General features: G+C 38.1%; 1 protein-coding gene across 2 annotated transcripts in view; it reads left to right on the top strand.

Moving 5' to 3' along the window:
* The first annotated feature begins 6,581 nt into the window (after nucleotides 1-6,581).
* LOC105231267 (gamma-aminobutyric acid receptor subunit beta-like) overlaps nucleotides 6,582-16,546 on the top strand; it is a 28,418-nt gene continuing 18,453 nt past the window's right edge. Inside the window, exon 1 of one of the 2 annotated variants that reach the window (XM_011212470.4) lies at nucleotides 6,582-7,010. The gene's annotated coding sequence lies outside the window, so the exon portion shown is untranslated. Of the gene's footprint in view, nucleotides 7,030-16,546 lie in introns of both variants that reach the window. The other variant, XM_011212461.4, reaches the window with a different exon arrangement.

The following is a 16,546-nucleotide window of genomic DNA, read 5'->3' as shown; positions in this document are numbered from 1 at the left end:
AAAGAATGTGTATAATATTTCCGGTCGATATCTGAAAAGCTAAGAAACTAGTTCGCTTATATACAGACAGTCAGATGTGGCTAAATCGACAAACAGAACATTTATACTTATATATACACATTAGTGGTCTCCAACGTTTCGTTATGGATGCTACAAACTTCGTGCCAAACTAAACATACCTCGTACCTTAAGAGTTTTCGAGAAAACGGTTTTGTGGAGGATTTATGGTTAGTAAAACGATGAGCTATTCGTGACATACAACGACATACACATAGTTCAAAAGACAGCGGCTGCGATGGTTAGGTCAAGTTGTACGATTTTATGAGAACACTTCAGCTTTAAAGGCAATCGATTCAGTAACCGCTGGTGGAAAAGACTCCACTCCTCTCCCTTGGAGAGTTCAGGTGGAGAAGGACCTAGCTGCATTTCGTATCTCGAATTGCTGTCTACACCAGTAAAGAAGAATAAAATCGTTTACTGCATTATAAATAATAACCGGAATAAATATCAAAATCCTCTACACTCTTTCGTCATCCCATTTTACTCTTATTAGTTCATCAATCAAGTCTAAACAACTGAAAAAGTAAATATTTGTATTTAAATAAATACGTTCGATTGCGTTAGGCTCACACTTTGAGCTTTTATTTACACTGCTCAAAATCGCATTTCCGTTTCCTGCACAATACACAAAAGTAACTCAAACCACTTCTTATCAAATTTGTAAACAGGAGCCTATAATAAGGGCGATAATTTGCTTTGGACAAATAAAAATATTTGAGAAACGCAATTTTTTCAGTCAACAATAATAACAACGCGTATTTACGCTCATCGCTTACTTTTGAGCTTTCTCACTGATTAGCAAACAAACATTTGCATTTATGAAAATATGCGCAAAAAACTCACACTCGAGTTAAAAATATGCGTAAACATAAATACAAATGTGAGTCGCAATCAAACGAGTAAATAATATTAGATACGTATGTATGTACATCAACACCTATGTTTATTGTGTTCCTATGAAGCCTTCTCAAACATGAACACATCTAAATCACATACACCGTTATTGCTTCTTAAGATTTTGTTATCATGAGACTATCGCCAACAAATTATTGACACTCACGCCAAAAACAAGCCATTTTAGACGATGCCGACACTCATTTCTCTGTTTAGACACAACAATATGAAAGTGTTCAGCCAAACAGGACACATTAGAGGTCATTAAGACCCATTATGATCAAATATTTTCCATAAAAAATTACACGATAAAGTTCATATATCAAAAGGACAAGTAATCAATAAGTTAAATTCAAAGCTATTAGAATATTATAAAATATTTGAGTTTCGTTAGGTTAGATTAGGTTAAATGGCCGATTCTAGTAGGGATCTCACTTGTACAGTCTATTGGCGCAGACACCTCTTACGCGGTTATTGTTAAGTTAACAACCAGTCTTTCTCCCTTTTCGCTGCTTAGCGCCAATTGGAGATAACAAGTAAAGCCAGGTCCTTCTCCACCTGGTCTTTCCTGCGTAGTGTAGGCCTTCTCTTCCTCTGCTTACCCCGGCGGGTAGTGCGCCGAATACTTTCAGTGTTGGAGTGTTTTCATCCATTCGGCGACATGACCTAGCTAGCATAGCCGCTATCTCTTAATTCGCTGAACTATGTCAATGTCATCGTATATCTCGCTCAGAACCTTTCTCACGAAAACTCGTAATGCCGACTCATCAGATGTTGTCATCGTCTATATAGCAAGACGGGAGTAATACTCATTACTTATAGAGTTTTGCCGTTATGGTACCTGGTACCTAGTAAAGGACAAAACGCTTTTAGCCAAAAATAAACTTGTTAAGGTAGCTAAGGTCAGTTTTGGCTATATCTATTGGTTCACCGAAGGTATGAATGGTCAGATGCTTCAAACTCAGTCTTGCAAGGTTGGACATTTTCTTCCATACAAAGTTGACAATTTACTTCCGACTGGACTTTTAGCCATACCACATGAATACCTATTGAACAGTGTCTAGTAAGAACTCCTACGTTTGCGGCAAGATAAACTTTGCTAAGATCAACCAGTTCAGAAGATCTCCTCCGTTCTACTCTGGGACAATAGGATTTCGTAGTCGCGCAGAAGCTGGTCGTCGTATAAACTTCGATGTGAGCGGGGTACGGGGGTAAAGGAACTTTATATTTCTGCACAGTCTGTGAGTTCAACGCTAGTATCCCGGTTCTTTTGAATGGCTCACCCCACTGAAAGAAGCTACACTTCGGAGCAGTTTAGCTACTGCCACCTTGATAGCAGCTACTTACAGATAAACACAACAGCTTTCGGGACGCCTAAATCTAACTTACCAGAGAGTTCCTTACACAAGTCTCCCCTACAACTTTCCCTTCTGCCCACCGACTTCTACCCGTCCAGATTTCCCTCGTTTATATGTGAACTGGAAGCAGCCACCAGGAGTAGTCTTTTTGACGCAGTGGTTTTCGGGGATCAAGGAGGTGTGAATTGTAGTTTGATGCTGCTTGGATCACATACTATACCAAGCTTCTCTTAGCTTTAGAGAGACCTTCGCAACAATACACCCATCGGTAGTATTCACAGGTGCTATCAGAGAATGTCATTTAGGTCCATTTTTGATGTTCTACACAGTGTACCATGGGTGCCAATGAGAGCTTCTCTTTGGACACGTTGATATCAAAAAATATACCTTCCGAAATTTGCTTGTTTCCGTTTGATACCTTTTTACTGTTGCGATCGTAGCTTTGATACCGCACTAATTGGCTTCTTGTCGAGGGAGAATTCTGACTCTTCCCATTTCTACCGCTTGGTTGAGAATTGTGACTCTTTGGCCCTGGCTTACCATCGTTTGCAACGCTTAGTATCGCTTTGGCTCACTATAGTGAATTCAGTCCGGGGCGTAGATAACTCCAAGACGATTGTTGTGAAGGTCGTCCAAAATCACTTTTTGTGTCGGAAGCTATTGAAGCTGTGCGCAAACTGATACTGCAAGATCATCCAATGACCTATCACGAGAGCGAAACGATAGGTACCAGTAGTCAGTATTGCATCAATGTTTCATTGTAAAAAATTTGTTCAAGTATGATACAATACATAGCGGTTCTTCGAAATAGTTATCTGACATCGTGATAGGTAATGAAACGTGGATGAGTTCAAAACTAAACAGCAGTTGCGGTACGGGTTGTATTCAGATTAGACGAATGCAACAAAAGTTGTTCGCGCACGAAGCACTTCGAAGCAGTTACAGTTTTTGGTGAAAACACTAGATATATCACAACCATATCACGAAAACCATTCAAAAAAAGTGTATAGATCTTATTGGAGAATATTCTGAAAATCACTAAAGCGGTTTTCGATGATTAATATTTGTTTTTGTTCTCTAATCTCGAAATATAAAAGACAAACCTACAAGGGGTTCAGGATACGTAAAATCGGAAATAGTCATCTCAACAGATTTGCGACAGATTTGTCAGCGTATGGGTGGTTTAATAAATCTTCAATAGATTGTGTTATCATAAGGGTCCGGCCAACAAACAACTAAGCAACGTTAATCAATATTAGTTCCCTGATACCTAAAATTTCGTTTAAATTTAAAAGTGATAGTAGTACAACAGTGGGCATGGAACCATGGTATGCCTCGCACCAGCCCAACGTTTATTTGAAATACTCATTTCTAATTCAACTCTTCTGCTATAAAAAGTTTCTCTACTGTTGCAGTGATACCGACCTTCTCCGTGGATGAAACCGATGAACCTCTCACTAAAAGTTGTTGTCTGTACAATGATCTGTGCCATCTGTGTCAAAAATGGAAAACTGACAAAATGGCGACGTTTTTAAAATAAAGGTTCAATTCAAACCAAACTTACGATCGTGTTTGGTCTGACAAAATTCAATTTTTGATCAGATCAAAAAACTTATAGGTAATCGTATGAATAACTACATATACACAGAACATTATTTGATAATTTACAGGTATATTGATCGGATATTTTTTGTGCGAGTAAACACTGCAGTAAATCCAATCCAAAAATCTGTTTCGAGAAAGAATCATTTAAACAAAAACTGATGGAATTTATTGAACTGAGCAGCTGAACTTAAGCTGCAAGTCAAAAACTATTTGAGGTATTCATTCAAAATTTAAAGTATTTCCAAGTTTAAAGACTATCGGAACTTGGAAGGAAGAAGGGATACTCCCCGACCCGATTATCAGAAGGACAATATGGTTTTATGAAAAAAGGTCTACCATGGAATCACTAAACAATGCTGTTCATACTGCGAAATACCCAGTGAGTGGCAAGAGATGGAAAGGCGGACAAAGAAATATTGCGCGATGATCCTCCTGGATGTAAAGAATGCCTTCAACTCAGCAAAGTGAGCAAATATAATCAAAGCTCTGTATGACATACGCTCCGTTCAATATCTTTTGAAAATTATTCTGAGTTACTTTGAAAACTGGCGACTATTATTCAAAACTGATGAAGGCACCAAGAGTTAATCCATTTCAAGTGGAGTTCCGCAACGCTCGGATCTTGGCTCCCTTCAATGAAAAGTAGTGTATAATGGGTTGCTAAGGGGACATCAACCGAAAGCCATTGAATTTATTGTATACGTAGACGAACTTATTGTGGTAGCAGTGGCTAAACACCTCGATGACCTCCGGAGCAAAGGTTCGCCTTAATTAGTTAAGAATTGACAAAAACCAGTGCACAGGCTGTCGGCACTAAGAGTTATAAGTGCTTTCCGAACAATATCAAACGATGCTGCGGAAGTACTAGACAGTATGATGCCCATCGACATTCAGGGTGACAAATACGAGCTGGTATAAAAGTTATTAGCCGTCTATAGGAGCCAAAATCTCTTCTCTTTTGGTTAAAAGCTTAATAATATGGTAGCAGCGATGGAAAACCTCACTCAAAGGACGGTGAACGCACAGACTGATATCGGACATCCATTCGTGGATAGATAGACGACATGGGGACCTGAATTTCCATCTAACCCAAACGCTAAGTGGACACAGATGCTTTAGAAGCTACGTGTACAGATTTCAGCACATCATTAGTCCGAATTGTCCGACGTGTGCAGAGTGCTTTGAAGACTATCAGCATGTATTCTTATATCATCCTCGCTTTTAAGTACAAGGGAACAACTTAAAACTACACTCGACGGTAGTTTTACGGTAGAAAATTTTACGACGCTCATGTGTCAGTCCACTGACAACTGTAAAGCCGTCAGCGAAGCGGCAGCTATTTATAATCGTGACAAAACTGAGTAATATAAAGCAGACTACGTACCATGAAAGAGACTTAGATGTCTTATTAGTCCCACGAAATCATCAGGTCGTTCCGTGAGAGATCTTATTAAGTAATTTGGAGTAGTGGATCTAGTGGACATAGATTGTAATCGGTACTGAACTTTACCCCAATTTACGAGACAAAATATATTCGACAGAAACACTCGAATCTTTGAGAAAACCTCGGTAAAGGACATTAAAGGCATTTGTATGTTAGGTTAGTTTAATCTAGTAGGCCAATAAGCCACGCATAGGCCAGTTTTGGTCTTTTGCGATACTAGATGGAGTTCAATTCCTAGGTCGCTTAGGATTAGTCATCCTTTAAAATTTGGAACGAGCGCACAAGAGCATTTTTTCTCTGGTTTTTTGCTTTAGGCATTTCCTGCAGTGTTCTCAATCTGTCAGCCCCATTTTGCGGGTGTGTATCGCCACCAGACAGTAACCAGTAAATATTCCGATCATGTTCCTACAGTCTCTTTTATCCAGTGCCTATAAGAGTTAGTGTATTTCCGATTTACCGTTTTGCACAAACTTTTACAGTTTTGCACCCAGGTAGGTCATTCCATCGGGCTTGGATTTTCCTTACCATGTTTCTGTTCAGATCGTCGTATAGACGTCGATTGGTATGCCAATAGTGATTACGTTTTAGGGTTTTATCCATACACCATTCTTGGCAATCTCCTCCACTCTTTCATTACCCTCGATGCCTTTGTGGCCTGGCAGATCCATTTTCTCTGGGTTCAATCCCAGACCCGCTTGCGATGGCTAATTCTGAACTGTATTGAGAGTGGTTGATTTTTATCGGTTAGTTTAATGCTATATGCTATAGAGGTCCGATCGAATATTGAAACGATAGAAGAAGCTACATTTCGTGACGTTACATTGCCAAAAGACATGTTTTCCATATAAGGGCTTGAGTTCGACCGGACAGTTTGTATGCCGGATATATTTTAGCATTTTAAGTTTAATAAATTCTTTAATTTAAGAACAATAGCAAACCTTTTGACATTTTCTCAATGTCCAACTACTTTTACGCCAATATCACAACTAGATGTCGCCTACGCAACAAAATAACTGTAATTTTCAACATGTTCCGCACTGCGCAGCATCCAACAAATGAACATGCTCTCAGCGCGCACAGCAACCACTGAATCTCTTGCACTGACAGCTACACTCCACACTTACAAGCGAACACTTGCAGACTCTCTCTTAACAAATGCTGTAATCAGATTTGCGAGGATTCGAGACAAACAGCCCAGAGCCCTAAGCTAAGCGCTCAACTGGGTTCATCGGCATTCGTTTGGTGGCTGTGTACGAGAGCTAATGTCGTCGTGCTAGAACGGATTAACGCGCTGCGCGCTGTGAATTGGTTCAACCAACTAATACCAACAAACGAACCGACACACACACATACGAGCGTCAAAGAGGCAGCCACAGTAGACGAGACGGGTCGTGAAAGTGAATAGCAGTTTTGGTGACTTGAAAGGGGACGGCGGCGGCGGCGTACGAAAGCGAATGTGAAAAGTGAAATTAATTTTTGTCTGCGACTTTGTTGAAGTTGAAATTCGTAATCGGAACGCGGCGGCTGGCGGTGGTGGCGCTAATGGTGTCGGATTGACGGTCGTTAGAGCGTGCACGAAACAAAAAAAAAAACACCAACAACAACAACAGCAACGCGTAAAAGTCATAACGAACGTTATAAAATGAAATGTACGAGCCTGTCAATGAGGTGATTGAAATTGGAGAGAAAATTAAAATTAAATGAAAAAATTACATAATTTCCATTAATGCAGCAATCGAACCGAGTGCTCTTGCGTGTGAGAGTGTGAAAATATTAAATCAAATGAAATTTCCACTGGCATTTGGGCCAAAATAGTTCAGGGTAAATCAGCAAAAGTTGCCAAACCAAACAAAAACCCACAAAACGAACAACAACAACAACACATGTGATGAACGCAAAGTAAAGTTCGTAATTATATGCGCGCGGTGGGGTGGCATACGACAACAACAACAATACGCAAAGGGGAGCGCATACTGCTTGCTGGCGTGTGTGTGTGTGTGTGTGCAAGGATGCCACACATTAACTATTCATTATGCACAACTATACTTTATGGATGTCAAATGCATATGCAAGCGACACACACACTCATGCACGTGCATATAAATATATATGTGCATTTGCATGTAGAATATTCAAACACGTGCATACACACACACACATACATAGGAATGCATGCCTTGGTGCATGTGTTACGCTCGCTGCGATGACTTGAATAATATTGAACATCGTTTCGTCCTTCAAGCGCAAATCGAGGAGCAAAAGTGCATAATGTGCGGCCATAAAAAAGACAATGAAAATCTGTCAAAAATATGTATTCCCCCTCCTGTATATACATATGTATGTATGTACATGTACAAGTATTTATGTATGTACGAGCAAAGGCGTTTAATAAATCATTCCGAACCCGAAATAGGTCAAATTTGCAAATGCCTCACCAAGCGACGCATTACTGGCGCTTCGCGGCGACGTCGGACGTGGCTTCGCGCAGCGCCGCATTGCCGTCGGCTGTGCTGCCATTTGCAGTTGCTGCTGTTGCACATTCCCACACACACAGCCACATACACACGCGACATGAGTGTGCTCTTGTTGCTTGTCATTTGTGAAAATTATTTTCGCAGCCGTCCCTGTTACATTTCGCCGCAGCACTCGGCTGCAAGCGTTGACGGCAGCCTTATTATCGCTCATTTCTGCTCATGCCTGCCTGGCTTTTTTACTTGAGCGCGTGTCTGTGTGTGTATGTGTTGCATATTTTTAGGCGTAATCACTTTAAAGTGTAGTTAAATTCTTTAATGACATGCTGGCAGCGTCGCAACTTATATACGTATGTATGTATGTTGGTGCACAAAGTAAGTGCTAAGGGCGCACTGATGGATGCAAATGAGCAAAAAGGCGCAAGCACAAAAACAAAATGTGTAAATAACTGACGCAAGCGACGCGCTCTCACAGCGTTTTGGCATATTTATGACTTAATTTATGGGCGGATGGACAAAATATTATTTAAAAATAGCTATCGTTGTCGTTAGATGACAGGAAATTATTGAATCGCGAAATGAATATAATATCACAGGGAAAGTTAATTAGAAAAGATGTGTTAGCACTCAAGTGAGAGTGAAAGTATTTTAATTGCAATCTATCTGAAGACAATCAGCAAATTTTATTAATGTAAGAATCATAACGGTATTGATCGTGCTTCATTGAGACTACCAATATATTCTTCAATAACATAATTTGCTAAAAGTATTCTTAAAACTACTTAAAATCTATTTGGTAGATCCAAAATGTGAGTTATTTTCAAGCGTCTAACATCCATACTGTTGTCCAATAGATTTATTGCCAGTAAGTTTTCATAGTTAGATAGTCTATCTATCTTCGATTTCGTCTTTAACAAAAGGTACATTTAAGTCCTTGTGAATTTCGAAGTCACTTATTTTACAACGAGCACTTACAGTGTTTCTTTAAGTCTTTTTTTTGTCTACTCAAGACTCTCCCACGGAACCACCAGATAAGGTAATACCTCATGCGAGTAACAAGACATTTTACGTCTCTTCTCTAGCACGGACGGACTGACGCCTATTCTGCTGTAGCTGTCTTAGTATTGTCGTGATGGAAATTGCCGCTTACCGAACAGCTCTCCACTTCTCAGAGGACTAACACATAAGTGCAGTCAAACTTTCCACCGTTAAACTAACACCTAGTGCTGTTCCTAACTTTTCCCTTATATTTAGAAACCGAGGACAATGGAAAAACACTTCTTCAGAGTCTTTTATTGACTCCGTACACATGGAATAATACGGAATGACGTCATTTTGAAATTTGTGTAGATAGCTTCTGGCATCTATGCCCGCTTAATATTTGGGTCAGCTGGAAATCCATGCCCCCATTTTGTATACTTATCCACGTATGGATGTCAGGTATAAGTCTGTGGGTCCACCGTCCTTTATTTGAGGTTTGCCATCGTTGCTTCCATATAGTTATGCTCTTCTTTTTTTCTGCTTCTTTAAGTTTTAGATCGATATATTTGAAAGATTTCCATGACTTCCTGTCGTCCCCCATTACTGCATTGCATACGTACATAATGGTTTAAGGATTGACTTGAAGACTAAGTTGTGATCGCGTGCCTAAAAGCCAGTACATTTTTATACTCTTTGGTTTACCTAAGGGTTCTGTATCATCTAAAACTAAATGAGTTAGGTATAGGGTTATATATATATACTAGAGGACCCGCTTACGTTTTACTGTGGCTGATACATAGATAGTACTACTAATACCATCTATGTATATGATATCTATTAGTTAGATTATAAGTATTAGTTAAGAAATAATCGGATTTTTGATGAAGCAACAAAAATGAATCAAAAAGCATTTCGTGCGTTAAGAAAGAATTGGTTTTTGGGGTAAAAATACTTTTGAATTCGGGCTGTGCATCAGTGAAATCAATCGAGTCCAATCGATTGTCAGCCTGGTGGACTGCATATTAAGAAACCGTTCTCAAGCGTGGAAAGACAAAAAAATCGGCTGCCAAGATTATAGCATCAGTCTTTTGGGATGCCCGTAGTATATTATTCATCGAATGATAAATGAGCCAGTTTTAATTCATTGCATTGTGTATTTGATTGCAGTTCTATTCTACCATTCCCAATATTTAGCAATTTTATTATTTTTCAGCAAGGATCAGTTTGAAATTGTACGCATATACATATGTATTCATCGTTCCCGTTTAAATATTGCATTGCTCTGTGCAATGCTTCGAAAAGATTTCTGAATATCTCAAATTTTTTATCAACACTTCGGTTATTTCATGCCAGACCTTTTGCAATTTTAAATTGCCTGTCAAGATACCCCCTCCAATAGTTAGCAGGTATGAAAAAAATGTTATAGCTACCCATAGATGTATTATGTATTGAATCACCCAATTTATTACTTAAGAACGAACAACTCTGTCCACAATATAAAAACTTGATCCACAGATGTCGCCTTTTACTTTGGCATCGTTTTCTTTAATGCACGTTTACGCCAATTTAAGGTTTGAATATTGGATACTGCGATGGTAGCGCCATCTATCGGTCAAACATTCCAAAATTAATAATTGATTAAAAATGAAAAAATAATTTAAAAAACATTTTCCAGTGGACCAAATTGTAAATCTAAACCATTCTCGAATCTCCTTGAACATACACACCAAATTTCATCAAAATCGGTCCATCCGTTTAGAAGCAGTTCAAATGCAAACACACGGTCAGAAGATTTATATATATAAAGACAAATGATCAGGATGACGAGAAAAGTCGAAATCCGGTGACAATTGAGTGACAATTGAGATATCTTGATGAAACTTCGCATGCAGGTTCCTTATTACAAAAAAATTATTTGTTGGTAGATGGACGTAATCGGACCACTGCCACGCCCACAAAACGCCATTAACGAAAAACCTATAAAGTGTCATAACTAAGCACTAAATTAAGATATAAAACTGTAATTTTGCACAAGTGATCGCAGTAGTAAGAGGCACCTATGGGTAAAAAATTTTGAAAAAGTGAGCTTGGCCCCGCACTTTAATAATTTTAATGTACATATCTCCTATGTCACTAAAGCTTTAATAACCAAATTTGTTAAACTCCAATATTATAAAAACTCCTACCGACAATGTGAAAATGGATGATATCGAAAGATAACCGCGCTCGCTCCCCATATAACGGTACTGTTCAAAACTACTAAAAGTGCAATAAACCAATAACAAATTACGCCAGAGACATTAATTTTTACCTCCAAGATGGTATGAGAGGGTTGTATGAGAGCCGATGTGAAGATTGAATAATAGGCGTAGGACCGCCAACTTTTTGGTGAAATCTCATATCTCGGGAACCGACCAAACTGATTTCGACTAAATTTTGTACTTAGCATTTTTCTTACATTCCTATATCACAGTGTGAAAATGGAAATGGTCGAAATAGGACTACAACCTACAAGCCTACTTCCCATATAGCACAATTTTAAATTCCACTTGATTCGTTCAGTTTCCGGTATAAAAATCTAAAAGTAATTAATATAAGGGAATACAATTTTGTACTAATAATTCCCTTAAGTATGGCACCTTTTGACTAAAAATTATCTACATTCATTCAAAACTGTTCAAGGCCCTAGGTACCGACTATGTGGATCTCAGTATCTGTGGTTGACTTTCGACCGAAAATATCGGTGAATGTATGAGATGTACTATATAATTGAAACTCAAGGATAATCCTTCTCTGACAATGATATGTCTGTATGTCAAAAATCAGTCGAATTGGGCCAAAACTTCCCTGATTCCCCATATACTTAATATATAGGTTTTCGAACTTCCAAGTAACTTAACGCTAGATATATCAGCCAATATTCGAGTTATCTCAATGGGAGAACATGATTCAATCATGACAGTGTATCCATTACCAGGATTTTCAAATACATTCGGCTGACTTTGCTCCATATCAGTGGTGATTGTACGCGAGGTACTTTCACGATAAGAGTTAATGGATAATATCGGGTCAATACTAACCCAGCTCCCATATACTACTCTTCCTTTTTCTAACAGGTCTTGTGACGAATTTATCGGCATTTTTTTAGTTCGATTTGTTCTTTTTTTTCAAAACAAACCTCAGTTTCGGCGATCACCTATTCATTCGACGAAAATTGCTTCTCGGCGAGCATTTTTTGAGGTAAGGAAAAAGAACAGGTAATAGTTGCTGTAGAATACGGTGGATGGCGAAGCATTTGAAAGCCAAATTCAATGGTTTTTGTCATCGTTTTCACTTTTTCGTTTTTCCACACTTCGGTATTTGTTCGTCGTGTGCAGACCCCTCAGATGACTGTCGATTGGATTTCGGCGTGAAATAATGGCAACATCTTTCATCCATTGCCCTTTATCTATATATATAAAAGAAAGTTGTTGTTAGTTACATCATTTATAACTCAAGAACGGCTTAACCGATTTGGCTGAAAATTGGTGGAGAGGTAGCTTAGAAGCAGGCTAAGGACATAGGATACCTTTTAGCTCTTTATGTCAAAGTTTAATACAACTCATAAATACAAAAATTATATTTCAAATAAGCATTTGTTCAAAATTCATGTTTGTAGGCATATTTGAATATTTCATTTCTTCAAAAAAAAAAAAACAAAGCAAAAACAATAAAAAAAACCTCACATCTTATATATATAAAAGAAAGTTGTTGTTAGTTACATCATTTATAACTCAAGAACGGCTTAACCGATTTGGTTGAAAATTGGTGGAGAGGTAGCTTAGCTTCTAAAAAATAATGCAATTGCTAAGTATTTGGAACAGAAGAAATGAACTGCAACCAAATACGCAGTGAAGTAGATTATAACTGGCTCAGTAATCAGTCGTTGATTCCCAAAAGACTGATGTTGTAACTTTTCCAGCCGACTTTTTTGTTTTTCCACGCCTGAGAACCGGTTCATCATGTGCAGTCCACTAGAATGACTGTCGATTGGACTCCAGTGGGAAATGATGGAGCTATGTTTCTATTACCCACTTTATTCCGATTAGAGAGCACTTAAACACTTCTCAGAATCAGTTATTCGTTGTTTTTATTGGATTATGAACTTGCGAGCCGCCTACTTTGTTTATTTCGCCTGTTTCCAGCTTAGCAAATGTCTTTTCAGCGGTGGATTTCCCTGAGCCCAAATTCAACAGTATTTTCCCCAAAAAAACAATGCTTTATTGACACACGAAATGTTTTATGATCCATTTTTTGTAAACTAACACAAGTTGCTTCACAAAAATGCTATATCTCATTAACTAATAGTTATAATCCAACTAATAGAAATCATATACATATACATATGTAGATGGTAGGAGTAGTATTATCTATGTATCAGCCACAGTGAAGCGTGGACGGGTCCTCTAGTCGATGCCAAAACTCGGATTTGTCACGCTTGAACATCTACAAACACTGCTCTGAATCATCAACTCGTCGTTCTTTTTGGTCAAAGCTTTCTCATGCCCAAATAATCGTGGATGATACATCATGTACACATTCAGTTCATATCTTCACAGTATCTGTTATCTCGAACAGCTTCACTTTACCGTCATCCAAAATTATTTTGTGGACCGTTTTGTTGTTTCCGTCGGTAATAACCTCTTTTGGGCAACCACTGCGTGCACCGTCTTCGGTGCCCATTTCACTACTACGAGACGCAGCGTACCAATCTTTGATGGTAGATTTTCCTATGGCAGTATCCGGAAAGTCGTCATCAAGCCAAGTTTTTCGCTGCTACTATTCCCTTCCGAAGACAATATTTTATCAACACGCGCAAATCCTTTCCTCACTCAAAATGAAATAATTCACAAACTAATGACCCGACAGCTGTTAAATTAATACACGCGCCTTAGAAAGTTACGGCTAAATGAAAATCATATGGATTTAATTCTAGTAGCGCTATCTATGTGTCATGCCGGGCACTTGTCAACAATTTTTTCACTAAAGTAAAATTTTGTGCAAACTGCTTGGTGTTTGAAGTTAAAATTACTAACTAAGAGGAGAAGAAAGTTTACACCTACACATAATCGCGTCATAATGTTAAGACAGATCGTTGGGTTCATATAATTTTGCTATGGTTTATATACTAGAAAACTTTTGTAACAACTGTTGATATTTCTATACTCTCACAACTTGTTTCAACAAGTGTTTATATCACCTAAAACTAAACAAGATAGATATAGCGTTGCATACACTGTGCGTCTCTTAAACATGCTTGATTTACATCAAATATTATCCATAATATTACAGCATAACCCTTTCGGGACTACTGGGATAATACATCCCAGCAAATTTCGAACTTCTGTATTTTCCTTACTACATATGTACGTTATTGGTTTTGTAAAATTATTATTTTTATATTTTATAAATACAACTTTTATCTATTCCTTTTATGAAGTTTTAAAGCCGGATAAAAACATGATTGGGCTTTTATATCCCACAGAAAATGCTTACTGGGATTATATGTCCCAGGATAAAAGGACGATTTTGGGAATTTTGAGTATGCAGAACATAATTTTTTAGCTCAATATATAGATATAAGCATAAATTTTGGTTGTGGCTATTCCCATTTTCCAAATAAAACTCCGTCCCGAAAGGGTTAAGCTATACAATTTTTTTAAACATTCTTCAACGTATTTACCCAAAGTAAGCCATAAATGAAAACAGTATGATTTAAAATAATATTTTATTGCGTTAAAGAGTAAAGCTATACAATAATTTGCAAAAAGAATGGATCATCAGGATAGCGTCTCCTACGCTAACTTTACTTTTTTCTGTTTATTTTACACAAAAAATAAAACTTAACGTTTTTAGTTTTAAATTGGAAAGAAAATAAATGAATCATGTTTTCGTTCCAACTTTTGTTGACAAATACTTTACGGTGTATGGTAGCCATTCCAGAACATAGACATTTTGGCACCGTTTGCAAGATTTTACAGACCAAGCGAAGTGAACTTGGAGATGCCAATCCAGATTGCCAAATATATTTTTGATATCTGAGCAATCACTTAAGTGAAAATTGCGATATTTATTGCCGATCGGCGGAATCGGTTTGTTTCTACGACCACAAAGTGCTATAATTATTGGACTACAACTCCTCAAGAGCCCACACACCAAACATGTGGACCCTGTGCATGTGGACGATCTTTACCGAACTTATCGGCCAAATACGCGAAAATCGAGTCAATATTCCATTAGCTACAATATATGTCTAGCACACATATATTCGAAATTTCACTTGACTTTATACCCCATCTATTGATCAGTGTATCAGAAATCTTAACGATGTTCACAAAAAATGTCTCTCTTGGTTAAAATGGATGAAATCAAGGCATTACTTCCCCCACTCCTTACATACCTAATATTTGCATGTTCAAACATCCGCTTGACTTTGTTCCTTATATATAAAACGTTGGAACCATTGTTGTGCGGTGGAAATGGAAACTGTATCGGGTCCATAAACTGCAAAAATTTTATTGGCGGCTTGAGATGCATTTTTGCCTTTATCGTAGTAGTACTATAAAATATGCCGTATTTTCTCTTTATTTTGCTCCATGTTTGCGACGTTATAACTCACGAACGACTTAAAAGAAACGACAATCAATCAAACACGTGTTAGCGCGTGAAATGAGCTTTCCAAAATGGTATAGCATGGTCCGATGCGACGAATAAAACTAGAACTACACGCTTTCAGCGCCAACTAGCGCAAATACCGCAAGACTTTTTTGAAAACCCAATGTATTGGTCAATCTGGGAAGTTTCTTAATTTGCAATTTGCGATAATAAAAAATGTTCCATTAGATATGAACTTAGCCTTCCGTCATTTGTTATTTATTCTTTAATTTATACCCTGAATGCCGTGTTCGAGTTTAGTTGTGTTAGCCATGCCCTTCCGTCTTTCCGTCTGTTGGTTCGTATATCCGCGGTTTCGTCCCTGAGTTTTGCATATATCGGTCTAAAAGTTTGCCACCCCCTTTTCTCAGCCCGAAGCTGCTCATTTGTCGGAACTGCCAATAACAGGCAACTATAGTATATACCTGCCATTGAAACTGACCGAACGAACTCAAGTCCATTTTTTTATAGTTTTCCGCGTTAAATAATTCACCACTTTCATAATGGGTCCTAAAAATTCTGATCAACTTACAAAAATAGTTACAGAACAAAATAGTTTTTTCGATATCTTCGAAACACTTTTCATAAGCACCTTTTTGAGATAGCTTTCAGCTCCGTCAGCTAATTTCGTTTTATTTCATCGATTGACTGAAATCGAGTTCCATTCTAATGATTGTTGACTTGTTCGCATGACAAACTCATGAGCCCTGGTCTCATCAGCAGTTATAATGCTCCCGATCGGTACGAGTCGAGCAAGTACGCATTTAGTACCCAAAATATCCACTAAAATATTTCGAACGGACTCGCGAGGGATGCCAATTTCTCTTACAATCTTTTTAGCACTTGCCTGACGATAGTTATCGTTTTAATATTTTTATCAATTGTAGAAGTCGAAGGTCGTACAGAACGAGGCATATCTTCAACGATCGCTCGACCGTCTTTGCAGACTTTTTACCACTCGTAGACTTGCGATTGCAAGCCTTTTCCAACTTTCGCAACAATTTCACACAGGAAATTTTGTTAGAAATACCAAATTTTCG

Source organism: Bactrocera dorsalis, chromosome 4, assembly GCF_023373825.1.
Source record: "Bactrocera dorsalis isolate Fly_Bdor chromosome 4, ASM2337382v1, whole genome shotgun sequence".
NCBI classification, from domain to species: Eukaryota; Metazoa; Arthropoda; class Insecta; order Diptera; family Tephritidae; genus Bactrocera; species Bactrocera dorsalis.
Note: the sequence above shows the minus strand (reverse complement) of the source record. Positions and strands in the feature narration are given on the sequence as shown.